Source organism: Pinus tabuliformis, chromosome 3_2 (assembly GCF_031772625.1).
Source record: "Pinus tabuliformis cultivar Carrire ecotype Pingquan chromosome 3_2, CPIR1, whole genome shotgun sequence".
In the NCBI taxonomy this organism is placed as follows: domain Eukaryota; kingdom Viridiplantae; phylum Streptophyta; class Pinopsida; order Pinales; family Pinaceae; genus Pinus; species Pinus tabuliformis.
In genome coordinates this window covers 816,309,836-816,323,762 of record NC_142302.1, presented here as the reverse complement: position 1 = coordinate 816,323,762, position 13,927 = coordinate 816,309,836, and the positions used below count along the sequence as shown (strand labels likewise).

The 13,927-nt window shown below is 33.6% G+C and overlaps 1 protein-coding gene across 1 annotated transcript in view; it reads right to left on the bottom strand.

The window, feature by feature from the left end:
- Window positions 1–13,927, bottom strand: part of LOC149183137 (cold-responsive protein kinase 1-like) — a 73,295-nt gene that overhangs the window by 51,031 nt on the left and 8,337 nt on the right. The gene's annotated exons all lie outside the window — the stretch shown is intronic.

Here is a 13,927-nt window from a genome sequence, read left to right as displayed (position 1 = left end):
TCCGTTGAGCCAAGAAGAAAGTAGCTGTCCACAAAGTCAAAGTTTGATCCTTGGTAAAATGAAAGGAAAGAAAGGAAAGACTTAGGAGCTATCTTCACTTTTCAGAACCCTTTGGAACCGTCAACTTCAAAGCTTCCAGTTTTCCACGTGGCTTTTTTCAGATGGCACAATTATGCTTTTCAACACTTTAAATAAAAAGGGATTTTTTTAACAAAAAAATAACCTCAACTCGTTACCTTATTATTCATACAATGAACCAAAGGTAGATTACACATATAATGTTCGAATTCCAAGGTGAGAAAGTAAAGGATTTTGGTATTAATATTAAATAAAGATGGGTTATTTAAGGTGTTTTATTTTTCATTTGATCTTTTCTTCGATCATAATGATAAATGAGATTGTGCTTATGAATAACAAATAATAATGATAGTTTGATGTTGTTTTAATTACAGTTATATTTTATTTTATTATATTATTAATTTAAAAATTAAAATTTTTATTTTATTGAAAATAAATTTTTATTTTATTTTAAAATTTTAAAGGTAACATGGTAAGGTAAAGGGTATGTTTCGAATATGCCCTAAAACAATTTTCGCTTGGCTAATAGTTTATCTTCTTCAAACATAAGGAAATAATTTAATGATTCAAGAAAATTGCTTTTGCTTGGCTAATAGCTTATGTTCCTCAAACATAAGGAAATAGTTTAATGACCCAAGACCCAAAGGCATCAGGAAGGAGTGAAAGACTACTCCTTACAGACCACTAGTGAGTTGGTTTGGTTTTCCTTGAAGAATAGTGATGAGTCATCTTGCATTTGCAGATAACATCTAATGATGGCTTCCCACTCTGTTGGTTTGAGAATTAAGTTATGATAGATTTTCTCTGTTAGAATTAATGGAGAAAGTTATAGTGAGTTGTTTTAAGGATAGGATTGAAACTCTAAGATTAGGTCTCAGATTCTACTATCTAGAGAGTGGTTGAAACCACCATGTTACTGGAAAAGCCTATATGTACTAGGTTCTCCTAATTGAATAGGAGTGTATTGTGTGAAGTGCTTAGGCACTCTCCAGGTATCTCACCTAGAGAACCACTTAATTAATAGAATATCGATTTTTAACATTCTCACTCTTAAAAAAAGTATTTATCCATTTCCTTTACATCACTAGACAGATATGCACAGGTTTTAAAAAAATAGATATAACATGCCTCTCCATAATTTTTTATTTTAACTACTAATTCCCATCTAATGAATTTAGAAAATAATTAGTACAAATCTCGTAAGTTACCAGCTCATTTTGCTTCTTTTTTTTCTCATTGAATTTATAATCATATGAACTATCGTTTCCTCTTAAATATTTTAATAGCATACACATAATCGTATGTTTTCTAATATCCTTGAATATTTGTCTTGGGAATTCTTTTGTTAATATATGCATACATAAGCCACATGATGATTTATTTCCTTGCGTTAATTCATGGTTCGTGATACTGAAGATTTAAAATTTGAAAAATTAACCGTATCATGGGTATCCATAAGGAATTCATTTCCAGGATCAAAATGGTACATTCGTTTCATTGGGTCGCTCTAATAGTCATAGTCCATACTAGCTCCTCGGAGGTCCAAGGGATCAATAATTATATGTTAATTGATTTACCGAGTGTCAAATTTTCTACCCCTTCTGAAGACTCTAGAACGAGCCAGTTGTACAAGGATAGGGTCCTAGAATTCTATCCACCTTGAAAATTGCAAGGGTTCAGATTAATGGTTCCCGTGTGTTGGGGTTATGATCTACAGTGGACAATAGAGTTTGCAATTATGGGAGTAACTTACCCCCACCCCCACATCATCATAACTCTGCAGTTGTTCTCTTTTTCTTGAAATGTGAGCTCCGCAATAGTTGATTTTCACCAGCCACTTATTACCTTGGACCTCTCCAACTACGCCACCGCAAGGTAATATACTATGGTTCTAACAATTTTTATACCATTGATGTCCAGGTGTGACTTCTCTAAGCCTTAATCACTTAATTTTGTGCATATTCTCCGGTTGGAATGTGAGTTGGGATACTTCGAAGGTTTCTTTCAAAGAGTTTAAGACTTTGGCTCGAACCTTACTAGCTTAGTGGACATGCACAGTTCTTTAGTTTTTGGTGGATGAAGTTTTTTTTGTCATATTAAATGCAGTTGTTAGATTTGAATCTTTTTATTTCTTTGCTGCAAATTAATTTTTCCCAGTGAACCTAAAACCGGTTACGTTTTTGTGCCAGGTTGCATGGATTTCGGCCAGCCTCAGGTGCTATGCATGTAGGTGAGACTGTCCTCTTTGTCTTATTATTTTGTTGATAATTCCCTTCAATGGTATCGCAACATTAACGTATTTCCTTATTTGATTCTTGTAGATCAGACTCTCCCCTTCTCTAGAATGAATATTCTTTAAAGATCTCATTTATCAAGAATCCCTTGGAGCTGGATGTCATGGCTCAGGTTATTATTAAGTTCCTTCCTTATTGTTGTTCCAGGTTTATGCCAGAGGGTACATGTGGTTACTTGCACCTTCTAATTTTCAGCTAGAACAATGTAATTGTCTGGCCAACATTTTAACCAACGTTTTAATGAAACATGTTACATGTTCGTAATTTGTATTCACTTCCATTGTAACTTGAGAATGAGGGTTTCATTTCCAGAGTTCTTGATTGAGGGATCGACATAATATAAGGATGAGGTTTAAGTTCTATTTATCAGCACTGTTCTTTTTTAAGATTCTTTGTATGAAACCATAATGATATGGTTCATATTATTGGCCATGCAGCAAAATTGACCTAATATGTAGGGTTCTGGTTGACTTTACATTGCATTCATTTCTTTCAGTTCATTTTGTACACAAAGCTTTACTTACTGTGTAATTTCCGGAGGCATACATTTTGGGATTATGATTGCATATATCTATTATGAATCTCGTTAGATTGTTATAATGAAAACTGATTATTTTAATTAAAGTTTTCTTACGACCTATTGTAATATTGCTAATATTTGTTATAGAATGAAGAAAATATTTTGAGATTCTCGACTGTTTTTGTATGTGGGTTTGTCTTGGAATTAAAATAAATGTTTCTTGCAGTGCCTTCAATGATAGTAAACATTATTTTTTAGAAAAATTTACTTAATTTATAGATGTAAAGTTTGGAATTATTATAACCCACTTTTTATATGGTTCCATTCTTATTATTTCTACATATAACTTAACAATTTATTTGAAGTTCAAGAGTATATAGGTTAGAACTTCATTTTTTACATTTTACAGTGACAAATTTTACTTTAATTTAGCAAGGTATCCACTAGAGTTATGAAAAGAATTTACAAATTTGCCTCAAACTTCATTATGTTTATTTTCTTTTCTCTCTCTCTCTTTTATTTCTTTCTAATTATCCATATACTCAAATATATATTTAATTGTATGTGTTATGGAAGACCTGGTGGGGCCTCTCTCCATGCCCTGCCATATGCATGCCAGACCTATTTAGTCAAAGATTGGGGCTGTTACTTTCACAAGTTCATGGACTTTTACTTTAATCTATGGTAACATGGGTAACTAACCTATATTAGACTTTAATATTTATTTATATTCATAATACAATAGACACAGAAATCAAACACACATTTATTTTTTCAACAACCTAAAAAAATCATTTCAATACACTACTTATCTGATTATTTGAATATGGTTTTCCATGAAACCACAGTAGGAAAAGATGCTCCACCCAACCAATGAGAATTGGTACCCTCTACTAGGACTCCACCCGAGCCATTTTTCATATCTAGAGCAAATTTTCTTTACAGATGCCACACTTGGTCCAGCATAGGTTTCCTCCTAGCAATGTCTTGCCTCCCTCAAACAACATCCTATTCTGAGATCATTTAAGCTCAACAACTTTTAATTGTTCTTGTGCCTCCTCTAGCTAGGCTCTAAAGCCACAAGGTTGCCTCAGGATTTTCCCCTCTCACCCTCTTGGAAAACCTTTTAGAAATATAGGTAAGAAACTACCTCTACCCATAGCCCTTCTTAGGATTATCCTAATTTTCTTCTAACTGTCTAGAATGTGAAGAATTCTCTTTATCATTTTTCCCCACCATAATTTACATGGTTGACGTGATGTAACATTTTTATTAATATAGGCAAGAAACTACCTCTTCCCATAGCCCTTCTCGGGCTTACCATAAGTGTCTACTAACTATCTGGAATGTGAAAATTTCTCTTTAGTATATTTCTCCATCATAATTTACATGGTTGACCAAATGCAACATTTTTTATTAATATCAAATTAGAAAATCATTTACATACATCTCACATACATACCTGTCCCTTAGCATGGGCCCATAGTCTGTAAAAGTAAATTCACAAGAAGGTAAATAAAATATTTACAATTCACTGGGGGTTATTACATATCCCTCCCCTCGAACAAAAAATTGTCCGTAGTGTTTTCCTAGCCCTTAGTACAAACTCGGATGCCTCATGCATAAAAGCTTCATCTTCACAAGTAGCCTCTTTTGGGTTGAAGTGTTTCCACTATACTTTAAACTTGGTGATTATGTCTCGCTTCAGTAGAATAATTTCTTTCTAATCTAGTATGCGCAAAGGCTTGACTAGGAACTGTCTATTTGACTCAACCTACATCCACAATCAATATGTCAGCCATTAGTTTCTATGATTGATCATTTAAAAAAAACATATATAATAATTACAACTTCATTTCTTATCTGAACATCCTGCCAATTAATAAAATTCTTAGGATCATGTATGTATTTCTTACACAATGAAACATGAAATACATTGTGCACACATATATGACTAGGTAAATTGAGTTGATAAGCTATAGGCCCAAATCTAGAAAGTATTTCAAAAGGGCCACAGAATCATGGAGCTAACTTTGTGTAGGTCCCCCATCTTAAGGTACTCTGTTTTGGTTTATCCTTCACATATGTGTGTTCTCCCACCTGAAACTCTTTGTAAGTTTGCCTTTCGTCTGCATATGTTTTTCATCGGTCTTGGGTAGCTTTCAAGTTTCCCCGCACCTTTTTCACAATTTGTTCCATTTATTTCAACATATATGGTCCCAATACCAATCTATCTTCGATATAACTCCAATTAAGACATGTTATGCACCTTTGTCCATACAACACTTCGAATGGGCTCATTCTTAAACAAGCATGATAACTGTGATTATAGGAAAATCCTATCGGGTGGAGATATTCTTTACCGATTCTGATTTCCCATCTGTCTGCGAGTGGTAGGCAATGCTAAATTGTAATTGGGTATCTAATCCAATAAATAAAGTTTCCCAAAAGCAGAAGTAAATTTTACATCTTGATTAGAGATTACTATTTTAGGTATACCATGCAAACAAAATCTTTCCCTCCTAAATATATCAATGATTTGAATTTCTTTGTAAGTTGATTACACAGCGATCAAATTTGTTGATTTACTTAACTTATCTACCACTACCATTATTGAACAATTTTCCCTTTTTGATTTGAGTAAACCTGTGACAAAGTCTAAGGTGATAGTTTCCCATTTCTATTCAAGAATGGGTAGTGGGCGAAGTAAACCAACTAGAATTCGGTCTTCTGCCTCACCTGTTAGCACTCTAGACATTTTGCCAAGTATTATGCTATTTCCCCTCTCATACCTAGCCAAATATAATCCCTTCTTAAGGCAGTAATCAATTTCATGTACCCAAGGTGGGCAACATAAGGACTCATATGATATTCATCTAAAATCAATTTTTCAACAGACTGATGGTTAGGAATGTGAATCCAGTTTCTATAGAGTAGCAAATAATCACTATTATTATCATATCCTAGATGCTTTTAAGTGTTGTTTAACTATTTTATTTTTTGCTGTAAAAATTGATATTGTGTGTTTTTTAAAGCTGCATTTTTAATCTAACCTAAAAAATTAGATTTCACCTAACTAAATGAGATTTCATAAAAAAACAATCATCCTTTTACTTAAGGCATCTACCACCAGGTTTCCCTGACCCTTTAAGTATTTTATATCAAAATCGAACTCGCCCAAGAAATTGGTCCATCGTGCTTGTCGGGCATTATGTGTAGGATGTTTGGAAAAAAAAAGACAAGCTATTATGATCAATCATCAAGATCAATTTATTTCCTAATAGGTAGTGTCACCATACCTTTAAAGCAGGAACCACTATTGTTAATTATAAATCATAAAATGGGTACCTTTCCTCACGCTCCTTCATTAGAGAACTTTTGAGGTCTAAAATGGGTCTGCTAATTAATGTTATAAAATAATAGTAGAAATAATAAAACAATATTAGATCATGTCATCAAATTTTAGAAGGGAAAAAGAAAAGTATATTTTTCAACTCGTATTTTCAACTTGTCTCCCTATGGTTTTACACAAATTTTGAGTGAGAGCACTTGTTGGATGTGAAATTTAATTCTTCATCCAAGGAGTACCCATGTTCCATACTTTTGACGGACCCTGCTACACGCAAAAATGAGAAATCACATATTTTCATGTATTTCTCATTTTTCATGTAGCAAGGTCCATCAAATGTATGCAACATGGGTACTCCTTCGATGGGGAATTAAATTATTTATCAAAAAATTGTGTCTGCTCAATATTTGAGTAAAACCGTAGGGAGATAAGTTAAAAATACGAGTTGAAAAAATAGTTTTATTTTTTATTTTTTTATTTTTTAATCCTTTTACTTTTTTACTCCATAAATGGTGAATCATCCCCCATGGTTGACATCATCATATTGAATCCTATTGGTTCTTATAAAGTTTATTTAGGTTTTACACTTTTGTTTTGAGGCCCATTTTAGACCTCAATATTTCTCTAATGCAGTTTTCGAGATTCATAGGCTACCACTCGACCTTCTTGCATTAACACTACTCCTACTCATTCCTGGCATGCATATGTATATACTACAATTTTTTTCTTAGGGTCTACAATTATTAGGATAGGGGTTGTAGTTAACAGGACTTTTATCTTATGAAAACTATTTTGATAGTCCGGTGTCTAATTAAATGTTCTCCCCTTCTTTTGTAGGGAAGTTATAGGGTAGGATACCTCTGAGAACCTAGCTATAAAGTGATGTCAGTAGCTTGTTAGTCCCATAAAGGACCTAATAGCTGCAACAATCTTAGGAATAGGTAATTCCATGATTGTCTTTATCTTTTTTGGGTATAAGGCTATCCCTTCCTGAGTAATCAAGTGACTCAAATATTGTATTTGATCTTTAAAGAACTCACATTTATTATACTTGGCATATAATTGGCTTTTTCGTAAATTTTGCAAGACTATTTGCATATGTATTTTATGCTCCTCTAGATTCTTTGAATAAATCAAGATATCATCGATCAAGACTAACATGAACTTATCTAAATATGGGTGAAATATGTTGTTCATCAAGCACATAAATGTGGTCGAGGCATTAGTAAGCCCAAAATGTAGGACCACAAACTCATAATGTCCATAACAAGTCCTAAATGCAATTTTATAGATGTCTTCCTCCCTGATTAGTATTTGATGGTATCCTGAATGTAAATCAATTTTAGAGAATACAATTTTTTATGGTTAATTTATTCAATTGTCGATAATCAATACATAGTTTTAGGGTAGCATCTTTATTTTTGACAAAAAACATAAGATCTCCCCATGGTGACACACTAGGATGAATATACTTTTTGTCTAATAACTCCTGTAATTGCATTTTCAGTTCAATTAGTTCTAGTATACTCATATGATAAGGTGCCTTAGACACTGGGTTGACCCATAGAATTAACTCACTTGTAAAGTTAATATCTCATTTAGGGGCATACCAGGGATCTCTTCAAGAAATGCATCTGCAAAATCTTTGACAATAGGTAGAATTTCCAAAGTTACTTTTTTCTTTAGAGTTAGAGTATCCCACTTGAATTGCATAAACCTGGCAGACCTTCTTAATACTTTCCTTTAAATGTGAGGCTATAATTTGTCTTAAATTTGTGGGTCTTAATATCCTATGAATATCCTACCTAAAACCTCCCTCATTAATATAGTTTATGGTTTTGTCTTTATAGTTTACAATATGCCAATTTTTTTCTAACAAACCCATACAAATCAAAATGTCATAAGAGCCCAAGGGTAAAATATTTAGATTTGCCTCTATTGGTTGTCCTATCATTTTTGTGATCTTTTTTCTTTCATTTTTACCTTCCTTTTGGATCTAGTGGCCAGCTAAACCAGCCACAGATTCTTTAATTTACTAGCTTGCAATAGACAAAACTCCACTATCTTGGGGTTAACATAGCTTAAACTTGCCCCGGAGTCTATTAAAATTGACACAACAAGGTCGAAAATTTACCTTCAAACTCAATCATTGTGGATTGATGCTTAGCCTGTCAGTCCTCCAAGGAAGCATTGATCCTAGGAAAATTTCTCGCCACCCCTTCTACTATATTTGCCTCTTGAACATTTTTTGTTTGTTCTGTATTCTCATGGTATGGGAAATCTCTAAGGTAATGTGGTCCTACACAACCACAACACTGTACTAGAGGTTTCAAAGCCTTGCTAAAATCCATTTTACTTGATAACTATAACTCTTTAGATCTATTCTAGGATTGGGATTTATGTTGCCCTTTTCTAGCGAATTTTCTTTGTTGCCCCTTGTTAAAACTCTTAGGTGTTGCACCTTTTACACACTTCTTATTTAGAGGATATTTCTTCCCCTTCTTACTGGACCAAGATTTATTATTGTCTCCTTTTTGTTTCAATTGTTGATAACAAATTTTTGCCTTATAAATAGCTTCATCCATGGTCTTTGGGTTATCAAACTCCAACCGTTCCTTCATGGACACCAACAGACTACTTATAAAACGTTGTACTTTGGCCTTTTATTCCTATAGATAAGGAACATACCTCAGCAAAGAAGTGAATTTTATAACATACTCGTCCATAAACAACTAACCCAATTTAAGGTCATGAAATTCCTTGGCTTTCTCTTCATAATATCGCTCAGTGAAATATTTATTCTTAAAATGTTGTTGAAAGTTATCCCACATTGTTCCTTGTTCATCAAGTCTATGAATTGCCTTGATTTCTTCCTACCATAAAGTTGGTTCCCCTTGGAGTTTCTAAATTTCCAAACGAGCCTTCAAATTGTTGTCATATTCATAAACTTGAAAATACTTGTTAATATTTTCTAACCACACTTCTGCTCCTTCCTCTGATTCATCATCAAACATAAGAGGTTTGATTTTCTTAAATTCCCCTTAAAGCTCCATTTTCTATATTTTCACTAGTTTATATAATTTCCCCTAAGAAATATTTCCAAATTCCTCTTCCTCAGTTTCTTTACCACCCCCATATTCATGTGTAAATTTTTTCTCAGGAACGATATCCTCCCTCCTCCTATGTGATTTTTCTTTGTTTCCATTCTCAGGAGTTGGGGCTGAAGTCCTTTGATTCTACCTATCAATTAAGATCTTAATTATCCTCTCTTGATCTAGCAATAATTCATTATCAACCCTTAAGTTGGTCAATTCTTCTCTTAATTGTTACATTGTTTCAAAAAGTATTGCAGATGTGGATTGGGATCCTTCACCTAAATGTGCCCGCATTTCTGGACTAGGTCCTGGGAAGGGTGCAGAACCTGTCCCTGTAGGAAATGATTCCCTATTACTGGCTCCTCTTTCTTCCATTCTGTGAAACTTAAAACAAAATTTTTTTATTTTTCTATATTTCCCCTTGACTAGGCCACAATGTTGTAACTGTGATTTAATACCACTTGTAACATGCCTCTCCATAAATATATATTTTTTTACAACTTACACATTCCTCTCTAGTGAATTTTGCAATATAATCAATACTAATCTCCATAAGTTACTAGCTCAGTTTTCTTTGTTTTCACACATGGAATTTATAATCCTATGGAGTATCGTTTCCTCTTAATTATTTTAATAGCATACATGTAATCGTATGTTTTCCAATAGCCTTAAATATCTGTCTTGGGAATTATTTTGTTAATATATGCATATATAAGCTACATGATGATTTCTTTCCTTGAGTTAATGCATGGTTCATGATATTGAAGGTTTAAACTTTGGAAAATTAATCCTATCACGAGTATCCATAAGGAATTGATTTACAGGATCACAATGGTACATTATTTTCATTAGATAGCTCTAATATTTTTATTCCATACTAAATCCTTGGGGGTCTGAGGGATCAAATATTATATGTTATTTGATTTAATGAGGGTGAAATGTTTTTCCCCTTCTTAAGACTCTAGAATGATCCAGTTGCATAGGGTTAGGGCCCTCGAATTGTCTCCACCTTGAAAATCACAATGGTTCAAATTAATGGTTCCCTTGTGTTAGGGTTATGATCTATGATGGACAATAGATTTTGTGGTTATGGGAGTACCTAACCCTCACCCCCATGGTGCCACACCTCCTCAGTTGTGCTCTTTCGCTTCCAAGGGCGAGCTCTACAATAACCCACCTTCACCAACCACCTATTAACTTGGACCTTTGCAATTCCGCCACCGCAAGGTAATCTACTCCGGTTTTAACAATCTTTCTTTTCTCTAGTTATGGTTTCACACTCATAACACATGTTTTTACAACATTGATGTCCAGGTGTGACTTCTCTTGGACTTAATGACTTAATTTTGTGACTATTATCTGTTTGCAATGTGAGTTGGGATACCTAGAAGGTTTCTTTGAAAGAGTTTAGGACTTTTGCTCGAACGCTACTAGCTCAACCGACATGCATAGTTCTCTGGTTTTGGTCAAGTAATTTTTTTTCATATTAAATGCATTTGTTAGGTTTGAATCCTTTTTTTTCTTTGCTACAAAATATTTTTTCCTCATGGACCTAAAACTGGTTATGTTTTGTTCTAGGTTGCAGGGATTTCAGCAGCCTCAAATGTTATTCATATAGGTGACATTGTCCTATTTGTCTTATTCTTTTTTGATAATTCCCTTTAGTGGTATCACAACATTAATGCATTCCCCTATTTGGTTCCTACATGTTAGACTTTGCCCTTATTTGGAATGAATATTCTTTAAAGGTCTCATTTATCAAGAATCCCTTAGAGCTCAACGCCATGGCCCAGGTTCTTATTAAGTTCATACCTTACTGTTGTTCCAGGTTTGCACTAAGAGGCGACATGTGGTTACGTGCAGGTTTTCTAACTTTTGGCTAGAACAATGTCATTTTTCAACCAACAATTTAATGAAACATGTTATAAGTTCATAGTTTGTATTTATGGCCATGAGGCGTTGTAGGGTTTTCATTTGCTTCCATTGTAACATGAGAATGAGGGCTTCATTTTCCAGAGTCCTTGACTGAGGGGTTGACCGAATATAAGGATAGGGTTTAAGTTATATTTATTGGCACTGTACTTTTTTAAGATTCTTTGTATGAAACCATAATCATAGGGTTCATATTATTGGTCATTTGGCCATATTGGTCACATTATTGTGCAACGCATTCATTTCTTCCAGTTCATTTTGTATGCGTAACTTTACTTACTGTGTAATTTTTGGGGGCATACATTTTTGGATTATGGTTCCATATGTCTATTTTGGATCTGGTTTAATTGTTATAAAGAAAAAAAAATATTTTAATTATAGTTTTCTTACGACCTACTGTAACCTCGCCAGTGTTTGTTATAACATATGAATGAGGAAAATATTTTGAGATTCTTGATTTTGTTTGTATGTGGGTCTGCCATGGAATTGAAACGAATGTTTCTTGCACTTCCTTCAATGATAGTAAACGTTATTCCTTAGAACAAATTACTTAATTTCTATATGTAAAGTTCGGGACTGTTATAACCCACTTTTTATATATAGTTCCATTCTTGTTATTCCTGCATGTAACTCAACAATTTCTTTAAATTTTGTTCAACAATATATAGGTTAGAACTTCAATTTGTACCTTTTATAATGACATATTTGACTAAATTTAACAAGGTATCCACCATAGTTATGAAAATATTTACAGATTTGCCTCAAACCCTAATTCATTTATTTTATTTTCTCTCCCTCTCTCTCTTTTACTATCCATATACTCAAATATATAGTTAATTGTATGTATTATAGAAGAACCAGTGTGCCCTGTCTCTAGGGTCGTCCATATACTTTCCATTACTTATAGATTATGACTCTTACTTTATAAGTTCATGGAATTTTACTTTAGGCTATGGTGACCTGGGTAACTAACCTCTTTCTATTCATAATGCTTTAGACATAAAAAGTGAACACAAATTTCTTTTTTCAATAGCTTACAAAAACTTCATTTCAATACACTACTTACCTGATTATTAGAATATGGCCTGTCATGAAACCACAGTAGGGAAATACTCTTGACCAACCAATGAGAGTCAGTACCCTCTACTAGGACCCCCCAACCACTTTCATATCCAAAGCAGATTTTCAAGATAGAGATCACATCGGGTCCAACATAGATTTATCCTTGTAGTGTCCTATCTCCCTCAAACAACGTCCCATTCTCATAAAATTTAAGCTCAAAAACTTTTAATCTTGCTTAGTCCTCCTCCATCCAGACTCCAAAACACAAGGTTGCCCAGGAATTTCCCCTCTCAGCCTCTTGGCTAACCTTTTTCCTTCCTAAGATATTCTATCTTAGGGAGAAGAAATTTGTGCAGGCAACTACTTCTGCCCTTAGCCCTTCTTTGGCTTACCCTAACTATCTTCTAAATGTCTGGAATGTAAAAAATTCTCTTTAGTATCTTCCCCACCATAATTTACATGGTTGACCAATTGCAACATTTTTATTAATAAAAAAATTAAAAATAAACATTTATATACATCTCACATTCATACCTGGCCCTTAACATGGGCCCATAGTCTGTAAAAGTAAATTCTACAGGAAGGTAAATAAAATATTTACAATTCATTGAGGATATTACAATAAGAGATGTATGCATATCCTTTCTTGTCATTTTACATGTATCTTATTCAAGGTTTTTATATCATTTAATCAATGATATGTATTAGTACAAATGTTCTATTTAATATAAAGTTTTTATGTATATGCGAAATAGAGCTAGATAAATCCAAGTGTTGCAGAAGAATCTTGTTAGGTCCCTATAATACTAGTGATTCCCCCATTACGATTGTCATTGTATCCCTTATTTTTATTGTTGTGCCCCTATTTGCCCCATATTGTTATTATGCCCCATAGAAGCTCACTATTGTTATTTTTGTGCCCTTATATTATTATTGTTAGGTTTCTTTCATTATATTGTGACCTCTTAGACTCCTATATATACAAAAGAAGTTTTGTCGTTTGTATCATCGAAGAATTGTTCATTTGTGTAATGTAAAGGAGGTTGCCCCCTCGAAGAGGCTGATTTCTAAGTCGTTGATCTATATTTTCTATATTTTTGTGAGTTGGTTTCATAACATTTGGTATGAGAGCTTGGATTCTAGGGTTTCGCTACTCTAAATAGGTCATCGTGGAATTTTCGCTATAATTTGTTTTTTGCGATGTGTCAGAAGCTAAAAAAAAACATTTGAGTCGAAATCTCTCTGAACCTCGAGTCCGAATTTCACATCTTGTCTCGCTATATTTTCGGAGATATGATCCAAGGAAGTTAGGGTTTTTGCAAGATCAAGAATTACATCTCAAATAGGTGACCTAGGGAAAATAGTCATAACATTGTTTCTGAGCATCAGATTGAAATTTCGTAAGATATTACAAAAAGAGGACGGCCTATAGTTTTCTGTGTATCAATTTCAGATCCTAAGGTCAAAACAATGACATGTGGAACTTCATACAAGCTATCTCTACTGGACTAGGCTATAATCCGGTCATCGTGAGACATTTGGCATAAATATTCATTGGAGATTCCAATATTGATCAGACTTGTGGGGTTAGAAAGAG